Here is a 23,171-nt window from a genome sequence, read left to right on the forward strand (position 1 = left end):
GATGTATTGAGTGTGAAGATTACATGAAAAAAACAAAAAATTGGTAGGAAAATAGTGAATAGAAAAAGCTATAGGAAAGTATATAGGCCTATGGATATTAATACTATAAACTAAAACAGTGTGGTACTGGCTTATGAGGAGACAGATCAATGGAATATACTAGGAACCTAGTATATTTTAAAGGTGATATCTCAAAACCACTGAAGAGAGAATGGTCTTTTAATAAATAATATGAGGAAAACTAGATAATATTTTTTATTTATTTTATTTTTTTTATTGGTTATTCAAAACATTACAAAGATTGCAGAATCACATTTTAACAAATTAAAAAAAGATCTATTCCATGGGTCACAAATATAAAGAAATGCTATATGACTCATCTTTCTAAAAGTTAAAAGAAAAATACCTCTGTAATCTGGGTTTAGGGCAAGTTTTTAACTAAAATTTATGGCTATATATCAGATACACAGAAAAGTAAGAATTCTAAAACATTATTACTAGACGACAGGTATTTTGCTTCTTAATTTTACATGTTTCAGATATATAAACAAAATATATAGAATACTTCTGAAATTATATTATTAATGAAATAACATTTATATTATATTTATATACCATAACTATTAGAATAAAATATTTTAAAAATACATATAAAATGGATTAATAAATAGACTTCATATGGTAAAAAATACTCGCCATAATCAAAGTCAAAAGACAAATAACGTTTGGGTATGGTAGCATATTCCCATAAGCCCCACTCTTTGGAAGGATGAGGTAGGAGGATTGTGATTTTGAGGCCAAGCTGGGCAACCTAGCAAGATCCTGTCTCAAAATTAAAAAAAATAAAAGGCTTTGCTATAGCTCAGTGTTAGAGCGCCTCTATATTCAATCCCCAGTAAATAAGCAAACTGGGAGAAAGTATTTGCAACATAGCAAAGAAGAAATAAGAACCAATATTTCTAAGGTTATCAAAATATGTTTTAACACTTGAAGTAAAAATAATAATCTTTTAAGAAAGGGCAAAAAGCACAAATTATAAAATTAAATAAAATTGGGGTTGAATATATGAAAAGATATTCAACTTCCTTCACTGATGAGACTGGCAAGAGTTCAAAGCCGGACAACACACTTTTCTCACATGGCTGTGGGCCAACATGCACTCATACATCCCTAGGAGGGATGCAAAATCCCTGAGAGGAGTTTGGCCCTAGCTAATAAAACTAAGTATTCATCCTTTAATCCAGCAATATCACTTATATAAGTTTATTCTGAAGACACAACTCTGCATTGTACAAAAATACATATGCACCAAGTTATTCATTGCAGTAATGCCTACAATAAATGACTGAAATATCTAAGCATAGGAGGTTGGCTAAATTAATTACAGTTTCATACACTGAAGAGAATATTATGCAGCAATAAACAAAGAATGAAAGTCTCTACAAACTGCTGCAGAAACTTCTTTGGGAGATAGTAAATGAAAGAGATAAACCACAAAGAAACTTATGTGCTAACTTGTAAGTGAAACATGAGAGCATATGTACATCTACTTCTCTTTTCAAAGAGAAACGTAGGAAGAAGGCAGGAACAACTACATTGGCCACCCATATGGAGTAGGAAGCAATGACATTTTTTTGAGTATCACTTTTCGTACAGGCTTGGTTTCTAGATGTTAATGTTATATATGTTCAAAAAAATAAAATTAACAAGTATAAATAGGAGAAAAATTAAAAGCAGAAGCAAATTGAAAATAAACGAGAACTACAATTTCAAATAAATGAGGGGAAGAAAGAACAAATTCAGTGAAATTTTTGCACAGAGTATTCGACTATTCACTCAGCCTATGTAGGATTTCATGGGCCTGCAGAATGTTTGCCAAAGTAGACTGCAGGCTGGCTGTGAAGCCAATCTCACCAAGTTCAGAGGGAATCACAGAGCATGTGTCTTCAGACCACGATGGGTCTAAGCTAGAAACAATAGGAAGAGAACTGGAAAATATTTGTCCCCAGATGTCAAAACTGAGCAATATATTTCTAAGCAACCCATGGGCCAAAGAAGAAATCATATGGAAGTATAGAAAATATATTGAACCAAACAATGAAAAGATGACCTATCAGAAGACTGTAGCTATAGTTATGATCATGGCCTGAATGAACAAAGAAAAGCTGAGAGTCAGCTGTCCAAGTGTCCTTCTCAAAAAGGGGGATAAGTGCAGAGGAAATCTGAAGAATGTAAACAGAAGGCTCATAAAATTTTAAAAACTATAGTAGATAGAATAAAAAAATGTAGAAGTTGGAATTTTGAAAAAATGCATAAAACCGATATAACTGAAGAAAAAGAAGACATGCTAATAAGGTGAAGGGAGTATGATTCAATTGACATTTAAATAACTGATAGCTGTTAGAAGCAACTTTGTATCAGTAAAATTAAACATGTAGTTGAAATGGAGAAATTCCAAGAAAAATAAAATCCCCCAATTTTCCAAAGGAACAGAAAATCTGCATCATCCTATATCTATTAAAGCCATCGAATTCAGTATTTAAAAATCTTCCCACAGGAAAATTTAAGACCTATATGGTTTCACTATTGATTTCTTTCCAATCTAAGGAATACACGACACATGTATTATACAAATTGTTCCTCCCCCCCAAAATAGGGTACACTCCCCAATGTATTTTATGAGGCTGGCAGAGTGTCAATACCCAAACCAGATGAATATCTTGCATGAAGTGAAGGCAGGGGGCAATCTTACATGAACACAGAAAGTATTTTGAAACTAACTACTTCTAAAACATAATTCAAGATTTCTAAAAATAGTAGCAGATCATGACCAGGTGGCATATGCTACAGGAATGGAAGAGTGGTTTCAAGTTAGAAAAGGAAAGAAATGCATTTCAGCACCCACAGGTATAAAAAAGAGAAAGCCACATCTCTTGAAAGAAGAGCTGTGACAGGTGGGGCAGCTGGCTCGTGGCAAGGGCAGCTAAAAATCCATTCATTAGTTTCTAGTGGATAGTTTCTGTGGCTGTTGTCAACCCCAGGTACAGCTAATTGCTGGATAGAAATGACTTCTAGGTACCCTCCTACCTGCTCTGTTGATATAAATATCAACAGAAAGCAAGAGGAAGATCTAATCAAACATACAAACTTAGCAACAGACACTGATGACAGTTTACAGGTGGTGTAAGGGCTGGGGGTATAGCTCAGTGGCAGAACGCTTGCCTAGCATGTCCCGGGCTCCAGTTCAATCCCTGTACTGCAAAAATAAAGCACAATGAAATGTTGTCAATCCCAATACTTAAGATAACTAAATAACCCATGAGCCAAAGAAATCACATGGAGATTTAGAAAATATCTTTACTTGGAAAATGAAAGAATGTCATATGAAAATTTATAGGCTGCAGCTACAGTTACCATCTTGCCCTGAATGCTTTTGTTAGAAAAGAAAGGTTGAATATTGGCTGTCCAAGGTCTTTCCCAAAAAGACAAGCAGGGGGTGGGTGGGTTGTGGCTCAGTGGTAAAGCACTTGTCTAGCATGTGTGAGGCACTGGGTTAGATCTCTGGCACCACATTAAAAAAATAAGTAAAATAAAGGTGTGTGTGTGTGTGTGTGTGTGTGTGTGTGTGTGTGTGTGTATAATTATATAATAATTATATATATATATGACAAGGAGGAAAAGGTGAAACTTTCTCAGGCCACTAATGTCTCGGGAATTTTTTCACAGGGTCATAATACCAAAAGAAATAGCTAATATCTCTGATTACTAAGTAGTAAAGTTCCAACAATGTAGTAAATGTTTATAACTCAACAACTTAGCAGTTATGTGAAAATACACATAAACAGGAAAAAAACCTATTATTTTATTTAATTGATAAATGACCACAAAACCCCACTAATAGGATGTGTGTGCCTGTTTGGCACAACACAGCTTCTCAAATGTTGGAATCAGATTGGATTCTTGTTTTTCACTTCTGATTGATTTTTGCATGTACTTGATTTAATTACAAGTACTATTGGAAGCTTGGTGCTCTAGAAACAGGACACCATCAGAAGGAATGTAGCACAATCTAATGTGAAAAATTCTGAACTACTGTGAGCTGTTCACTTCAGTGTCTGAAAGTTATTGAATAGTCCTGTATATCCCTGAGTATTTAATATATCCATCAGGTCACTGATTTCATAAACATATTGCAATGCCCAGATATGCTTTGGCAGGGTTAGGAAGCCCTGAATGAAGAAATGACATTAAGAGAGAAAAAAAAAGCCAGACACAAAAAGTCTACATGAGCATGGTGATTCTGTTCACAGATTTCAAGGACAGGCAAATTTAATCCTTGGTGTTATGACCATGGTGACATTTATGGAGAAGAAGAGAACAATGATTGGGAAGGAGCCACCTCGGGGTACTTTCAAGAGGACTGGCAACATCCTATGTCCTGATCACATGCTCAAGACATTTGCACTTTGCTGTCACTAATTAGGCTGTACACTCAAGATTAGTCTGTATTGGGCTGGGGATGTGGCTCAAGCGGTAGCGCGCTCGCCTGGCATGCGTGCAGCCCTGGTTCGATCCTCAGCACCACATACCAACAAAGATGTTGTGTCCGCCGAGAACTAAAAAAAAATAAATATTAAAAAAAAATTCTTTCTCTCTCTCTCTCTCACTCTCCTCTCTCACTCTCTCTCTCTCAAAAAAAAAAAAAAAAGATTAGTCTGTATTGTGTTGGGTGCCATGGCACATGCCTCTAATCCCAGCAGCTCAGGAGGCTGAGGCAGGAGGATCCTGAGTTTAAAGCCAGCCTCAGCAAAAAGTGAGGCACTAAGCAATTTGTTGAGACTCTGTCTCTAAATACAAAATAGAGCTGGGGATGTGGCTCAGTGGGAGAGTGTCCCTTTCTTTATTTTTAACATCCTCTGATTCTCAACCCCCAGTACCCCTCACAAACAAAGATTAGTCTATTATATGTATGTATACTACATGAATAAAATGTTTTTAATTACCAAAGCTATTCTAAACAAGAAAATGCAAGAAATTATACCTAATATGTGAAGCCCCTCTGATATTGAAGCCTAATTAAACACAGTAGTCCCCATTAATCTGAAGATACATTCCAAGATTCCAGTGGATACCTGAAACCCCAGGGAGCACTGAACCCTATGTACTCTGTATTTTTCCTATGTATACGTACATATAATAAATTAATTTATATGTTAGCTTACATAAAGTAACATTAGCTAATAATGTAGAATAATTGTAATATATTGCAATTATAGTCACTTAAAACTTTTGAATTGTCTTTGGAATTTCTCATTTAATATTTTTGGACTGTGGTTGGCCAGGGGTAGATAAAAATCAAAGGAAAAGAGGCAGACCTGCGACCGACCGGCAGAACAGGCCCAGCGGCCTGCCAATGTAATAGACACATCACCCCAATTGGAGGAAGGGCCCAGCTGCCGCCTGCAAGGTAGGCAGACCACACGTCCCGGAGAAGGGGTCAAGCAGCCTGCCTGCCTAGTTGAAAAATCACCCTAATTGGAGGAGGGGCACAGCAGCCGCCTGCACCTGCAAGTAAGGCAGACCTGCAACCTGGAGAACAGGCCCAGCAGCCTGCCAGCATGGTAGACAGATCACCCCTATTGGAGGAGGGGCCCAGCTATTGCCTGCAAGGTAGGCAGTCCACTCGACCCGGAGAAGGGGCCCAGCGGCCCGCCGGCATGATAGACAGATCACCACAATTGAAGGAGGAGCACAGTCACCACCTGCGCCTTCAAGGGAGACTTTGCAACTACACAAGAGTAATATAAATATATAGGGGGAAAATTCAATAACACAACAGTTTCACCAAGCAGAAAGAAACGTGAGCATTATGAAAATATAAGGAAAGAAAGGACCACAAGCAATGCAGTTCAACTCAACTTTAGAAGAGGTAATAGCTGCAGCAGATGGAATGTCAGATAAAGAATTCAGGATATACATGCTTCAGATGATCTGGAGTCTCAAGGAAGACATTAGACAGCAAAATCAGACAATGAAAGATCACTTCGACAATGAATTACATAAACAAATCCAAGAAGCAAAAGATGAACTATACAGGGAGATAGAGGTTATAAAAAACAAACAGAAATCCTAGAAATGCAGGAAGCAATAAACCAAATTAAAACTCAAATGAGTATACTACCAGCAGAGTAGAACACTTAGAAGATAGAACAGACAATGAAGACAAAGTATTTCAACTTGAAAAGAACATAAACAGCTCAGTGAGACTGTTAAGAAACCATGAGCAGAACATCCAAGAAATATGGGATAACATAAAGAGACCAAATTTAAGAGTCATTGGGATACAGGAAGGTATAGAGGCCCAAACCAAAGGAATGAGCAAACTGTTCAACGAAATAATACGAGAAAACTTCCCAGACTTGAAGAATGAGACAGAATCCCAAATCCTAGACGCCTACAGGACACTGAATGTGCAAAATCATAAGAGTTCCACACCTAGACACATTATAATGAAGATGCCCAACATACAGAATAAGGAGAGAATTTTAAAAGCTACAAGAGAAAGGAAGCAGATTACATTTAGGGGTAAACCAATCAGGATAACAGCTGATCTTTCAACACAGACTCTGAAAGATAGAAGATCCTGAAACAACATAATTCAAATGCTGAAAGAAAATGGGTTCCAACCAAGAATTGTGTATCCAGCTAAATTAAGCTTCAGGAGGGAAGATGAAATTAAAACCTTCCATGATAAACAAAAGTTAAAAGAATTTGTAGCTAGAAAACCATCTCTTCAAAACATCCTTGGCAAAACATTACAGGAAGAGGAAATGGAAAATAACAATGAAAACCAACAGTGGGAGGTAGGACAGTAAAGGAAAAAAATAATCAAAGAGGAAAAACAAACCATGTTAAGTAACATAAAGAAACAAATATGGCTGGAAGAACAATCCATACCTCAATAATAACCCTAAATGTTAATGGCTTAAACTCACCAATTAAGAGACACAGGCTAGTAGAATGGATCAAAAAAAAAAAAAAAAGATCCAACAATATGCTGTCTACAGGAGATGCATTTGATAGGAAAAGACATACATAGACTGAAGGTGAAAGGTTGGGAAAAATCATATCACTCATATGAGCTACGGAAACAAGCAGGAGTGTCCATACTCATATCAAATAAAATAGATTTCAAGCCAAAGTTAATCAAAAGGAATAAAGAGGGACACTACATACTGCTCAAGGGAACAATACACCAACAAGACATAACAATCATAAATATATATGCTCCAAACAATAGTGCAGCTATGTTCATCAAACAAACTCTTCTCAAGTTCAAGAGTCTAATAGACCACCATACAATAATCATGGGAGACTTCAACACACCTCTCTCACCACTGGACAGATCTTCCAAACAAAAGTTGAATAAAGAAACTATAGAACTCAATAATACAATTAATAAGCTAGACTATATATAGAATATATAGAATATACCACCCAACATCAAGCAGTTACACTTTTTTCTCAGCAGCACATGATCCTTCTCAAAAATAGATCATATATTATATCACAGGGCAATTCTTAGACATTATAAAGGAGTAGAGATAATACCATGCATCTTATCTGATCATAATGGAATGAAACTGAAAATCAACAATAAAAGAAGGAAGGAAAAATCATGCATCACTTGGAGAATGAACAATAGGTTACTGAATGATCAATGGGTTATAGAAGACATCAAGGAGGAAATTAAAAAATTCTTAGAGATAAATGAAAACAGACACAACATATCAGAATCTATGGGACACAATGAAAGCAGTTTTAAGAGGGAAATTCATTGCTTGGAGTTAATTTCTTAAAAAAAGAAAAAACAACAAATAAATGATCTCACACTTCATCTCAAAATCCTAGAAAAAGAAGAGCAAAACAACAGGAAAAGAAGTAGAAGGCAAGAAATAATTAAAATCAGAGCTGAAATTAATGAAATCGAAACAAAAACAATTGACAAAACTAAAAGTTGGTTCTTTGAAAAAATAAATAAGATCAACAAACCTTTAGCCATGCTAACGAAGAGAAGAAGAGAGAGAACTCAAATTACTAGCAAACGGGATGAAAAAGGGAATATCACAACAGACACTTCAGAAATACAGAAGATAATTAGAAATTATTAGAAATTATACTCCAATAAAATAGAAGATAGTGAAGGCATCGATAAATTTCTTAAGTCATATGATCTGCCCAGATTGAGTCAGGAGGATATAGACAACCTAAACAGACCAATATCAATTGAGGAAATAGAAGAATCCATCAAAAGACTACCAACTAAGAAAAGCCCAGGACCGGATGGGTATACAGCAGAGTTTTACAAAACCTTTAGAGAACTAATACCAATACTTTTCAAGCTATTTCAGGAAATAGAAAAAGAGGGAGAACTTCCAAATTCATTCTAGGAGGCCAACATCACCCTTATTCCTAAACCAGACAAAGACACTTTTAAGAAAGGAAACTACAGACCAATATCTCTATTGAACCTAGATGCAAAAATCCTCAATAAAATTCTGGCAAATTGGATACAAAAACATATCAAAAATATTGTGCACCATGATCAAGTAGGATTCATCCCTGTGATGCAAGGCTGGTTCAATATATGGAAATCAATAAATGGTATTCACCACATCAATAGACTTAAAGATAAGAACCATATGATCATCTCGATAGACGCAGAAAAAGCATTCGACAAAACAGCATCCCTTTATGTTCAAAACACTAGAAAAACTAGGGATAACAGGAACTTACCTCAACATTGTAAAAGCTATCTATGTTAAGCCTCAGGCTAGCATCATTCTAAATGGAGAAAAAACTGAAGGCATTCCCTCTAAAATCTGGAACAAGACAGGGATGTCCTCTCTCACCACTTCTATTCAATTTAGTTCTTGAAACACTAGCCAGAGCAATTAGACGAAAGAAATTAAAGGCATAAAAATAGTAAAAGAAGAACTTAAATTATCACTATTTGCAGATGACATGATTCTGTACCTAGAAGACCCAAAAGGGTCTACAAAGAAACTACTAGAATTAATAAATGAATTCAGCAAAGTGGCAGGATATAAAATCAACATGCATAGATCAAAGGCATTCGTGTATATCAGCAACAAAACTTCTGAAATGGAAATGAGGAAAACCACTCCATTCACAATATCCTCAAAAAAAATAAAATACTTGGGAATAACCTAACAAAAGAGGTGAAAGATTTATACAATGAAAACTACAGAACCCTAAAGAGATAGAAGAGGATCTTAGAAGATGGAAAAATGTACCCTGTTCATGGATAGGCAGAACTAACATCATCAAAATGGCGATATTACCCAAAGTTCTCTACAGGTTAATGCCAACCAAAATCCCAACAGCATTTCTTGTAGAAATTGATAAAGCAATCATGAAATTCATATGGAAAAATAAAAAACCCAGAATAGCAAAGAAAACTCTAAGCAGGAAGTGTGAATCAGGCAGTATAGCGATACCAGACTTCAAACTGTACTACAAAGCAATAGTAACAAAAACAGCATGGTACTGGTACCAAAACAGGCGGGTGGACCAATGGTACAGAATAGAGGACACAGAAACCAATCCAAAAAATTACAACTATCTTATATTTGATAAAGGGGCTAAAAGCATGCAATGGAGGAAGGATAGCATCTTCAACAAATGGTGCTGGGAAAACTGGAAATCCATATGCAACAAAATGAAACTGAATCCCTTTCTCTCGCCATGCACAAAAGTTAACTCAAAATGGATCAAAGAGCTTGATATCAAATCAGAGACATGGCGTCTGATAGAAGAAAAAGTTGGCTATGATCTACATACTATGGGGTCAGGCTCCAAATTCCTCAATAGGACACCCATAGCACAAGAGTTAATAACTAGAATCAACAAATGGGACTTACTTAAACTAAAAAGTTTTTTCTCAGCAAAAGAAACAATAAGAGAAGTAAATAGGGAGCCTACATCCTGGGAACAAATTTTTACTCCTCACACTTCAGATAGAGCCCTAATATCCAGAGTATACAAAGAACTCAAAAAATTAGACAATAAGAAAACAAATAACCCAATCAACAAAATGGGCCAAGGACCTGAACAGATACTTCTCAGAGGAGGACATACAATCAATAAACAAGTACATGAAAAAAATGCTCACCATCTCTAGCAGTCAGAGAAATGCAAATCAAAACCACCCTAATATACCATCTCACTCCAGTAAGATTGGCAGCCACTATGAAGTCAAACAACAACAAGTGCTGGCGAGGATGTGGGGAAAAGGGTATACTTGTACATTGCTGGTGGGACTGCAAATTGGTACGGCCAATTTGGAAAGCAGTATGGAGATTTCTTGGAAAGCTGGGAATGGAACCACCGTTTGACCCAGCTATTCCCCTTCTCGGTCTATTCCCAAAAGATCTAAAAAGAGCATACTACAGGGACACTGCTACATCGATGTTCATAGCAGCACAATTCACAATAGCAAGACTGTGGAACCAACCTAGATGCCCTTCAATAGACAAATGGATAAAAAAAAATGTGGCATTTATACACAATGGAGTATTACTCTGCATTAAAAAATGACAAAATCATGGAATTTGCAGGGAAATGGATGGCATTAGAGCAGATTATGCTAAATGAAGCTAGCCAATCCCTAAAAAGCAAATGTCAAAAGTCTTCTTTGATATAAGGAGAGTAACTAAGAACAGAGTAGGAAGGAAGAGCATAAGAAGATTAACATTAAACAGGGACGAGAGGTGGGAGGGAAAGAGAAAGAGAAGGGAAATTGCATGGAAATGAAAGGAGACCCTCATGGTTACACAAAATTGCATACAAGAGGAAGTGACAGTGATGGGAAAGGGAAAAAAAACAAGTGGAAGAAATGAATTACAGTAGATGGGGTAGAGAGAGAAGATGGGAGGGGAGGGGGGATAGTAGAGGATAGGAAAGGTAGCAGAATACAACAGTCACGAATATGGCATTATGTATAAACATGGATGTGTAACCAATGTGATTCTGCAATCTGTATACGGGGTAAAAATGGGAGTTCATAACCCACTTGAATCAAAGTGTGAAATATGATATGTCAAGAACTATGTAATGTTTTGAACAACCAACAATAAAAATTAAAAAAAAAATTTAAAAAAAAATCAAAGGAAAAGTTAGAACACAGGTAAGGGGTGACAACTGTACTTCCTTTATCTTAGCATGTCATCTACTATTCTATAGTTATACACTTTGGTTCTGGAGTCTCTGGCTGGACTGAGCTTACAGAGTTTGTGACGTACGTAACAAGTGGTTTATTATTGTTCAAATTAAAAATAACATTAAATAACACTAACAGACTTTGGCAAACACTGCTTTCTTCTATCTTACCTAAATCCCCTAACATTATTTACATTGTACATCTCTGGTCTTCCTTTTAAGAATTTTTAATATTTGTTTCTAATCTTCAAGGATAATACATTTTTAAAGGGTATGGAACACAGACACATATCTACACATATCTCCTTTTCTTTAGGAATCTATTTATGTAGAGACTTCTAATACTACTTAAAATATAGTCAATAAACCAGTGTCAGTTCCTGAACTACTTATTTCTGGCTTATAACAAGTACAGAAATTGAAAACGTGTTTAGAAATGGAAACACTTTTCAGTGGTATCCAATTATTGATCAGTAAATGCTCTGTGTTGAGCAGGTTATGCACAGATTTGCATAGAGTCAAATTTGCATGGAAGTTGTGTATGAGATAACTATGAACTGCTTATTCTTGACAGAAGTACTTATTAGTCCAAGATGAACTGGACCAAAAAAAAAAAAAAAAAGGCAAAGAGATCTAGATTTTAATCAGTTCCTGATGGCCACGCTGGTGATCTTTACATAATAATTCCATCTGCATTCCTTTTGTTAATGAGGCTCAAGAATAAATGTTACTGTAGTTAGTAACAGGAGCCGTTGCTACTATTACACATATTTAATGCTTATTAGGCAGCACCACACAAAAATCCGTATTTTTTAAGTCAAATATGGTCAAACATCTGCAATTACACATGATTCAACTCATGAAAGGCTGAGAACTATGCTATTTTTTTTTTTTTTAAGCCTTAAAGTGGAGGCATGTGGAGCTAGACTTCCCGGGTCCCAGTTTGGGCTCTACTTCTTTCTACCATGTCATGTCTGGCTCATTAGTTAAGTTCTCTTGGGGTCTGTTCCCATGCCTCTAACAAGGAGACTGTGCAATACCTCAGGGATTTATTGAGCCTTTAATGATCCTATGCAGATAAAGTTCCTGGATCGGCACCTGGCAGGTGGTGAGTACTCAGTGAATATTAGATGTTTTAACATCTTCTGACTCTCAGTTAAATCTTGTGAGGAAGGCACACTTTATTCTTTGCTTATAGATAAGGAGACTGGAACTGAAAGAGATAGAAATCTGAACCACTGTCATATGATGGCAAGTGTCTTACATAGTAATTTTCAATTAGACGCCTGCTGAATCAAGTCGAATAGCCCCATGGGGCTGTTTCATCGGAATTGATAAGATTTGAAAAGATCCAGCTTCTGGGACTCTTTAACCGTTATGGGAGAGACAATGCAGGCTATTTGTTTTTCTGATTAAGAAGCGAGTTTCACCATTTTTTCTTACTTTCAGGTCTTCCGATTGACATGTGTGTTGTTAAGCAATAAATTAACTGAGGATTTCATAACAACCTCTGATTTCATAACAGTGCCATCTTGTGGTGACCCCTTCGGTACTGCTTCACCTTTCCAAGGACATTGCCGCACCTTGAGATGTTGACAGAAAACTCAACATGGATCTGCCAACTAGACCCCACACTGTTAAACTTGGTTAGTGTTGTTTCCAAGACCAAAGATGCTATCTTTTTTCCTCCTTAAATAGAATAAAGAGTCAAGAAATTCCCTTGAGAAGCAACAAGATCTGATTGAATTTTTCAGATTTTTCTATTATTCCATCAAGTTCACTTTGACAGCAAAGGACAAACTGCCTTTCAAATGCTATAAGCGAACGCATCAGCAATTCAGAAGGAAAATGCGGGTTATTAAGTAGGAACAAGTCTCTCTGAATATATTTACACCAACTCTTAGAAACCATTGTCCTCAGAAACCTCTGTGACAATCTATTTTCTAGTCTCAGTATTGCTTTAAGTTTGACAGATGATAATAAAATACAATGAAATTACCTTTGAGCTCTGAAATGTATATCAGCTCCCACATTCCTCATGTCTTGGCTTTTTATTTTTCCAACATAGCCATCTACTTTCAATATTATTCTCAAGAACTCAAGTTTTATGTCAGGGGAATAAAGCTATGTATTCCTGAGCCATACTTACATAAAGATAGGGAATGCAGAATTTATTGCATATGTAACACACATACAAAATATATGTGCATAAATACAGGTTGGTTCGGAGCAGGAAGGGACCTTTCCAAGATCATCAAATGTCCTTTATTGTCCCATTACCAAAAAAAGGAACTTGAAGCTCAGAGAGAAATGCTATTCAGAAATATAGCAAATTGGTTTCAAAATAAGGCTGGAGGGACAAAGTAGCAAGTACCAACCACCTTCTGAGGATGGGTAGGCATTTTTCATACATAGGTCATCAAACAATTTCTACAATGTTATCAGTGTCTCCATTTGAAATATGAGAAAACTGGGGCTAAGTAGTGTGGCTAACCAGAGGAACAAATGGAAATAAATTGCTGATGTAACCGGGTTCTCTCTAGCCTATCAATATTTCCCTAAAAGCACTCACCCCCATTTTACTCACATGTTGAACTGTATTATTTAAACTTTTTACTTTAAAAGGTGTCAACATTTACACAGGAAGCTTTAAATCCACCCTTTAATGTGCCAAAAAAGGAATTCTAGTAAAATATCACTCATTTCTAGTAAGGTTTTGCTGCTCTGTTAGGACACTGCATTTGCATCCTGCTTTGTTGTAAAAGGAGATTAGCAATGGTCAGCAAGGTGCCACAGATCTAGTAACACCAACAAGAGAATTAAGGATTAAATGATAACTCAGAGAACTTTCACTTGGTGATTCAGCTATTTGATGTCACCTAAAGTCATCTCTGTCCTACCTACGATCAATTTGAATGCTGTCTCGGCACCTGTCCTTTCCGAGAAATACTGCAGCTCATAAAGCAGCTGGAAGCTTCTCCAGGTTGTGGTCTTCTAACTCTGGGGACCATCAGCAGCACCTGGAGCCTCATTAAAAACAGATTCCCGAGTTATCCCTGGAGTTTCTGCCTCCATTTCTGGGGGTAAGGCCTGAGACTTGTATTTCTTACAAGCTGCGGACTTATTCTCATACACCTGGCCCCAGGAGCCACATTTTGAAAACCTCTGATCCACTTTGCACTTGAGTAGGTAGAGAAAAGATAGGGTGGCATTTGTGTGACAATTTCACCATCAAGCCATGAGGCAGGGATCTGGAAGTTTCATTGAATTAGGAGGTGAAGCAAAGAAATACTCAGTGTATAATTGCGTTCCAGCACTGTTTAACCTGCGATACTGTACCACACTACCAGAGCAGTTTGCAAAATCTTTGCCTAAGAGATAAAAGTACCTGCTCCCAAATAACTGAGGTGATTTGCAGGCTTCTATCTGCAAAGCTTCCTGCATTGCCACAGCAGTCAGACCCCAATAGAAAAAAAACAGAAAATTAGGGCCCTCTTTCCTCTAGACATTGAAATATTCTATATCATTTTAAAATGCCACAGCATTTAACATCTCCCCTTCTCTGGTTTTAATGAACAGTATTAATAATTATTAAGGGCATCTCAGATGAGCCAATCATTGCATTGTCATTGGTGTTGATTTTTTTTCTGAGAATTTGAGAGGCTGAGTCACTCGCCCAAGGTCACACAATGGCTAGACAGTAGAACTGTGTTTCAAATCCAAGTGTGATTTCCATGCCCATGTTTTCTTTGCTAAGCCACACCACTGTTGTCATCAATACTCATTTGCTCAAACTCTTAACAAAAGTGTGTTTTATGTAGAACTACAAGTGAGGTCAAACAGCTCTAGAAGCTTCAACATTTTAGAAGAAAAATTAAAAATATTACTGATAAAGGAGATATTAGTAATATTTAATCAATCAAGATACCTATCCCTAGGTTCAAACCAAACTGTAATAACATCTGGGTAAGCTTTACTTTTAGAAAAGTGATGCTGGGGGAAGAACCAGTCTCAGAAATCCAACTTGAATTAGTTCACTCAAGTCTGATATGTCAGGGCTTGTTTGGAGAATGACCAGGCAGGAGAACCAATCATGAGCTCTGGGTTCCAGGGTTGTTTTTTTCCTCAGTAACTGAGATGTCATTTCTCTAGGTCTGGACTTCACCGTCTACAAGCCAGGCAGCTAGACTGAGCTTCCTTCCTTCCTTCCTTCCTTCAAAGCTTGAGAACAACAGCCTCCTTTGAATGGATTTATTAGCACCACATGTCTTAAAAGATCACACCCTGCTTTTAGCATAAGGGGAATATGATTTGATTGCAAACTCAGCATATGGGTTTCAACCTTTTTCTTGAAGGGTCTATTAACCCACCCATGTGTAAGGTTAGCCTGTGACACTCCTTCAGGAAATGCTTCATGAAAACCTGAGGGGAGACCCCAGACCCTCCAAGGTAGATTGAAGTCCATATTAAGTCAAGTTGAAGAAATGAATTATTTGATATGTTTTTTTTAAAAAGTCATCAATGGCAAAGAAATGACTAACCCAGTAGGTGTTATTAAGAGTAATTTTAGTAACATCTAGAAAGAAAACAACATCTGCGATCTGCCTGATTAATGGCTTAATGGAGTAACACTCCTGGTACTCTCTATTATATGTTTGCAAGATCTAGAAACACAGAAGAGGGCATGGGAGAAGAAAGGAACAAGGTGCCAGGGTCATTATAGGATGTCAAGCTCCCCCGATGCTGTTTCAATTCCCCTCTGGCTCTCTTAGAATACTAAGTTGTGCAGCAAATTCATAGAAGAAACAGATTCCAGCATGTATGTGCATTTCTGTAGACTGAACAACTGGTTGCTCAGTGATTTTTTAAACTTACCTTTCATCTTGTAGTTGGAAATGTTGGTACCCCAGCCTTAACAGTGTGCTCAAAAGTAATACTTTAGCAGCAAACATGTCTGTCCTAGATCTGCCTGCCATGCATGCATGAAGCTTTCTCTAAAGGGAGTAGCTAATACCAAAACACAAACAAAACAAAACAAAACCCCCAAACACATTTCTCTCTATGCAACCATTTCCTCCCTTGAACTCTAAGGAAAGCCAAAGTTCCCACCTATTCCCACGGAAATGTGCCAGTTTCAGAGTTTATCCAGATGAAATTAGGAGCCATATAGCAACCCCATTCTCTCCCTCAAAGCTGTGGTTCCTTTCTGCTTTAAGAACAAGGTGCCAACTCCATCTGTTTTCTTGGGCAGCACTGGATGAATGCAGGATATGTAATTTATCCTAAAGCATGTTCAAGCACATTTAGTCTGCATGCTCTGTTGGGTAAAGAAGCAGCCTTTGTCACCAGGTTCTCATAATGAAATCAATTGAAGAAAAAACACCACATTCGGTTAGAAAAGTAATGTGGATCTCGTATCCAGCTCAATGAAATTTTGAAAGCTATATAAAGTAAAATAGTTATATTCTGGGCCCGATTTGGAACTTGGCATCAATGATCGTAAGAGGCGATTATTCTCCAGGGTGCGTTTACTTACCCAAGCAAGGCGAATGTCCCTAAGGTGCAGTCGCCATCAGAAGCCACAGAACACAGTGGTTCAAAGCGGCAGCGTTTCTCTTGTCCTGTAAGGGTAAAAAAATTCTTTTCTATGACATTTTCTCTGATTATGTCAAGTCAAGGCCTGAAGCTAATACTCCCACCGCAATGCAGAGAAGAGACACTGGAAAGAAATAACTGTAACCAATGAAAGAAAAGGGGGAAATAAGCGGCCTCACTCGGCCCTAGCAGTGAAGGAGAAGAATACCAAGTCTGTGATTGTGGGGCCCAGTCCCAGAACAGTGAGGCAGTGTTCTTGGGCTTGGCTGTGCATTTACACAGCAGTGCCACTGTTACATGTGGCCCTTGCATTAATTTCTACTTTCTACAGATCAATGAGCCAGCAATACCCAAATTAAAAGTGATTTTTCCCCCTCCATGCACCATACAACAATGACTTTGTCCATTTACCTTTTGCAATGCATGTAATTAAGTGTGAGATAATTATAACCTTATTGCTCTCTTTGGGGGTCTGGAATATAATTCTGTTGCTGGGTTTCAAGGGCACTTAAGAAAGAATAAACTCTCTGCAGTGACTTTTATGTGTGTGTTGCTGATGAATTCACTTTCAAAGTTTCAGAAGTCTCATTTGGCAGTAGTCATCATTCTTACTGATTACTGTTGGATTATACAAAATAAGAAAAGTGGGACCAATATTTTATACTTATAGGTTATACGAATGCTTCAAAGATACAAAAAAATCAGAATTATTTAAGTGTTTATTGATAGCTATGATTCTTCTATAATTCTTTTACTGGGTTGCCTGTACAACTAATTGGGGTACCATAAGCTTGTGATTTTATTGATGGATATAAATTATTGGTGGGTCCATAAATAAAAAAGAAAGTATAACAAATGACAAGTGTATTTTGAGGGTGACAAAAGGGGAAAATGATCAGACCTGGGAATAAAAAGATGTGAAAATAAATGAGCATAAAAAAAATTTCATGAAGTTAGGTATTACCTAAAATCTTGATCTGGTTGCTAGGGTAATTGTGAACTTTATATGTACTTGTGGATTGGATCAGACTACTAAGAAGAAACATGGAAAAAGAAAACACTATAAAAAGGAAAAAACACCAATAACATCTAAAATCTGAATAGCCATGGTTGTAAGATAAAAGCTAGGAATTTCTAAGAACATGAAATTTGCCTAACATTTGAGACAGGCTGGAATTCTTAAGAAATTTAAAAACAAATGTGACTAGTTAACTCTCTTTTGAAATTTTAAGTGAATTTTACTTAACTGCTTCTGTGTCATAAAGTGGTCTCTAAGGTCATCACATCTGTAAAGAATCCCTCCACCTGGTGGTGTTAACTAGGCTAAAGAGGCAGTAAACTCCCTCTGATCTGCACTGGGCAAAAACATAACAAAAGCCCACATGACCTTATGGTACTCTCTCAAGGAGAGATGCCTGGTGAGCATTGATTCTTGCCCCTAGTCCAATGAATGATCTGCAAAGGAGAGCTTTAAATAATGTTTTCAAGGTATTCCCCATATGGCTTCTGTGTTGTTCTAGGTCTCTTCAGATCCTTTTGTCTTTGTATTTAATTTCATTCAACAAGTATGTACTTCATCTATAGTAAGAGGAAATGAAGTTTAGGCATGTGGTTATACGTTTATGCCTGGGTCTCTCTGATCAATTCAATCTGCTTCCCTAAGTGAAACTCACTCTTAAATTCATGCAAAGCTTAAGAGCAGAGCAGATGGATAAGTAGAGCTATGTAGTCTTTTTGCCCATTTGTGATCAATGTCTGCTTTTGACCCCCACCGACACCTTAAGATTTCAAATTATTTTCAGAAAATACCATCACTTATAGAACTTATGGTGAAATTTCATTGCTAGATCATTGCATCAATTTTTTTTAAAAAAATAAAACATGTTTAAAAGTTAAAGAAAAAAAATTGACCTTTCACAGATCTCCATCTGCTTAAAAAAAAAAAAAAAGAAAAAAAGAGTGTTTTTGAGCCCCCATTCCTTCTCTCAGAATCCTCTGGTTTTCTTGGAACAAAGGTGATCTAGAATCACAGATTCAGCTAATTGCCGAATATTAGCACCAAGAAGTAACTGGAGGTCATTTAGAGCTGTTCCCTGTCATGCTGAGCACATGGGATTCTGGGACAAGTACATCCTTGGGCTGTTTGATGACCAGTGGATACAAAGTCCAGGAACCTTCCATTGCTCATTTTCCACACTACCTAGAAATTATCAATATTAGTGGGCTTGTGCAAACTATCTGTACCACGAAGGTGGAATTAAATGCTAGTGTATCACTAATTAAAATCCCAGTAACAAATAATAGATAAGAAATGCTAGGCTCAGTTTTTTTTTTTTTTTTATTCAAGATGGGTAGTCTTATGGGTTTGGGGGACTGCTGGAATTCCTCAATGAATTACATTGAAAGACTGCACTTCACATCTTTCCCATTTCCATTCAGCAACTCTTCTGCACTTAAGTAAATCTAGCATTTTGTAAGTGTTTGCATTTCTCATTGTCTAAAACTCAGGAATGCCTGATGGAAAGTGTTTTTTTTTTAAAGCTTTTATATTCTTGCTGCCCCAACTTGCTTATTAAAGCAGAAATTGCTGACAGAGCCTTTTTCCTGTTGCCTATGACCAATACCATACAACTAGGATGAACTTCATAAGCTTAAGACTAATTATTTTCTATAAGTTATGCCAATTTTACTGGTGGTGATTTCTATAACTCTACTGAGCACTTTGTGCCAGGAATATGTTAGAATACTCTGAATACTATGACTCATTCAATTCCAATGACCTTGATAGATAACATCATTATTATTATTATTACTTTTTTAAAAAAACAGGAGAGAAAATGGAGACAAAAGAATGAAAAATATACATACATAAATATGACTTTCTAGAAAGTAGCTGGTACTTAAAACACAGTTTACTTAACCATTCACCTTTAAAGACATCTGGATTGTTTTCTGATTTGTTTATGGGTTCCAGATTGATTAATGGGGCAGACCACTCAGAAAACATACCAAGTCCATTTTGTCTGAATTTGAGAGTCTTTATTTAGCTGACTGACAACTGCTCCCTGCCAGACCCATAACTGTCTGTGCAAGGAATGGCCCCCAAGTCTGAATGTTTCAAAGTATTTAAAGGCAAAAACTGCAGAACCACATCCAGGTTGATGTAGCTGCAAGCAAGCAGGGATACAGAAGCTGAATTGAGCAGTCAGCAAGGCAATGCAATGCCCATAATCATATTTTCATTCTGGGTACATTATTTCCCATGGGACTTTCCATAATCATAAGCAGAAGGGAAATAGGTCAAAATGACCCTAGTTGAGTACAAGTTAAAGAATGGTTACTGACATCTAGATAATCGATCTCTGTCTGGGTACATTGCCCAAGAAAAATGGGAACCAAAGAGAACAATTTTATATTGTATAAGAATTGCTATTTTGTGTTGCAAAACATGTTATGCTAAGCAACTATTGATAGGTACAGAGGCGGGCTGTTCCCGTGGGAGAAGCATTTCTTATATGACGTGGAATCTCAGGGTAAAATGAAGTCATTGTCCATACAGCCTGGCCTATAACACTATGAACAACGTTGCCTGTGAACGAACTAGAAGCAACACAGCAAGAATGAACTTCATAAATTTAAGACTGATTATTTTCTATGAGATGTGTAAATTTTTTAGTGCTTTTAAGAATTATTAAGAACTTTGTTCTAGACTCACTTAAATTGGTGAAATATATGTGAATCACCTCAAGGTGTATTTTTTTTTAAAGTAAATAAAGTTGCTATAAACATCTACACAGTTTTGTGTAAAAACAAATCTTCATTACTCTGAACTAAATGTACAGAAGTTTAATTCCTGAATTATATAGTATTTGATGTTTAGGTTGTTTTTTTTTTTTTTTTAAGTGTTTAGTATTAAAAAAAAAAAAGACATTAAACTGCTTTCCACAGTGACTGTAACATTAACATTCCTGCCAGTAGTTGTGAAGGACCTAGTCTTATTACATCCTTACCAATTGGGTGGTGTCCTACTTTTTATTTTAGTTGTTCTAATTGGATATGTGGTGATGTCTCTTGGAGGTTTTAAATTGCATCTTACTAATGGCTAATGATTTTGAACTTTCATGTGCTTATTTCCGTGTTATACACCTTATTTAGTGAAATGTATTTGAATGTCTTTTAGCTATGTTGTAGCTGGATTATTTGCTCTTTGGGCTTTTTAAAAATTTTTGAATTTATGTATTCTAGAATATTTTTTTTTCTTTTGGTACCAGGAATTGAACTCAAATGTACTTAACCACTGAGCTATATCCCCAGTCCTTTTTATTTTTAATTCCGAGGTCGGCTTTACTAAGTTGTTTAGGGCCTTGCTAGGTTGCAGAGGTTGGCTTTGAACTTGCGATCCTCCTGCCTCATCCTCCTGAGTTGCTGTGCCACCATGCTTGGATCTATAGGGTCTGCAAATAATTCTTAGTTTAACTTGTCTTTTCATGTTCTTAACAGGGAACTTCAAAGAGCAAATTTTTAAAAAAATCAGAAAAAAAAATCTTTTATTTCTGACATACATGACAATAGTGGAATGCATTACATTCATAATTATCCATTCACAGCACAATTTTTTCGTAACTCTGTAATACAAAGTATGTTCACACCAAATTATGCCATTATACATGAGCTCTCTTTTTCATTTCTTAATATATCTTTATAACACGATTTGTCATATCTGTTTGTATATAAGGTATGTTGACACAAAACATTTTTTAAAAATCAAGTTTCTAAAAAGATTTTAATCAATTTTTCAGTTTATGAACTGTGGTTTTGGTACTAAGTCTAAGAACACTTTGCCTATCTCTAGATCTTGGAGATTTCTCCTATGCTCTCTTTAAGATGTTTTTACTTAAAAAATTAAGTCTGTGATTCATTTTGAGTTTACTGTTTTAAGAAGTATAAAGTTTAGGTCATAGTTTACATAGCTGTTTATTTGGATGTCCAATTGCATTAGTATCACATGTACAGCCATACTTTCTCCATTAATTTTTATAATTTTGACGTATTTTTTGGATTCTCTAATTTTTCTATTGTCTCCTTCTCCATAAATATGTAACTATAATAATCAGGATTATTCATAAGTCTTGAAGTAGAAGGATTCCTTCTATTTTATTATTTTAAAAAAAAAATTTTTGGTATTCCAAATTACTTGCATTTTCAGTTTAATTGCGTAGTAATCTTGTCTGTATCTACACAATATCTTCCTTGATTTTGATAGTAATTGTAGTAAATATATTTATCAACTTGGGAATAAATAACATCTTGTTAAATCTTTCATTCCATGAACATGGTACACATTTTTATCATTTAGGTCCTTTTTATTTCTTTCATCTGCATATGTAGTTTTCAGCATAGAAATCCTACAAACATGTTTTATTTGGTGTACAAATGTTCCTTGTTAATAGATTTGATTTTGTGATCTTATATTTCACAACTGTGGTGAACTTCTTTATTAGTTCTGGGAATATATACACACATCGACATCCCCCCACATACAGATAATTTACAAATATATATATACATGTATATGTGTATATTTTCTACATAATCAGGTCATCATCAATAAGGATGGTCTTATTATTTCTTTTCTGAAAAAAAAATGCCTTTTATTTCTATTTTCTTGCCCCGTTACACAATCAGAACTTTCAAGATTATATTAAGTAAGAGTGATGAGAGTCAATACACATGCCTTATTCTTATAATAAAGTTGGGTAAAATTTCTCATACTTCTAGAGATTTTTTTCTTTTTCTTTTTTTTTTAAATAAATTGTTCATTATAGTTATATATTATTTTGTGGTTCATTTTGACAGTCATAAATGTTTATAACTTGTTCCACTTAAATTTCCACTATTATTCCCTCTCTCCTCTCTCAACACCCTTCCTGTACTTTATTAATCTTTCATTAATTAATTTTTAATTGGGTGCATTATAGTTACACAAAAGTGGAACTCATTATGACATGTTTATACATACCTATAGCATAGTTTGGTAAATCTCTTTCTGTGGTTGCTACGATTTCCATTTCCTCCTCCCTTCTACTACTCTGTTCTCACTTTTTTTCATGAGAGTATTTTCCCCCCCAAAGAAATTTTCTTATTTCTACCATCTGCATATGACACAAAACTCTTTGGGTCTGGCTTATTTCACTTAGCATGATGTTTTGTAGTTCCACCCATTTACCAGAATGGAAGAAAATGAAAGCATTTTCTTTAAAATCAGGTTCAAGATAAGGATGTCCTATCTCACTACTCCTATTCAATTATGGTGCTGAAAGTTTTAGCTAGAGAAA

General features: G+C 36.1%; 1 protein-coding gene across 3 annotated transcripts in view; it reads right to left on the reverse strand.

Annotated features, from left to right (window-relative positions):
• Atp10b (ATPase phospholipid transporting 10B (putative)) overlaps positions 1–23,171 on the reverse strand; it is a 335,243-nt gene that overhangs the window by 249,239 nt on the left and 62,833 nt on the right. For all 3 annotated transcript variants that reach the window (XM_078052000.1, XM_078052012.1, XM_078052023.1), the window contains one exon: positions 16,778–16,862. The gene's annotated coding sequence lies outside the window, so the exon portion shown is untranslated. The remainder of the gene's footprint in view (positions 1–16,777; positions 16,863–23,171) is intronic.

The sequence above is a fragment of the Ictidomys tridecemlineatus genome, chromosome 1 (assembly GCF_052094955.1).
Source record: "Ictidomys tridecemlineatus isolate mIctTri1 chromosome 1, mIctTri1.hap1, whole genome shotgun sequence".
NCBI classification, from domain to species: Eukaryota; Metazoa; Chordata; class Mammalia; order Rodentia; family Sciuridae; genus Ictidomys; species Ictidomys tridecemlineatus.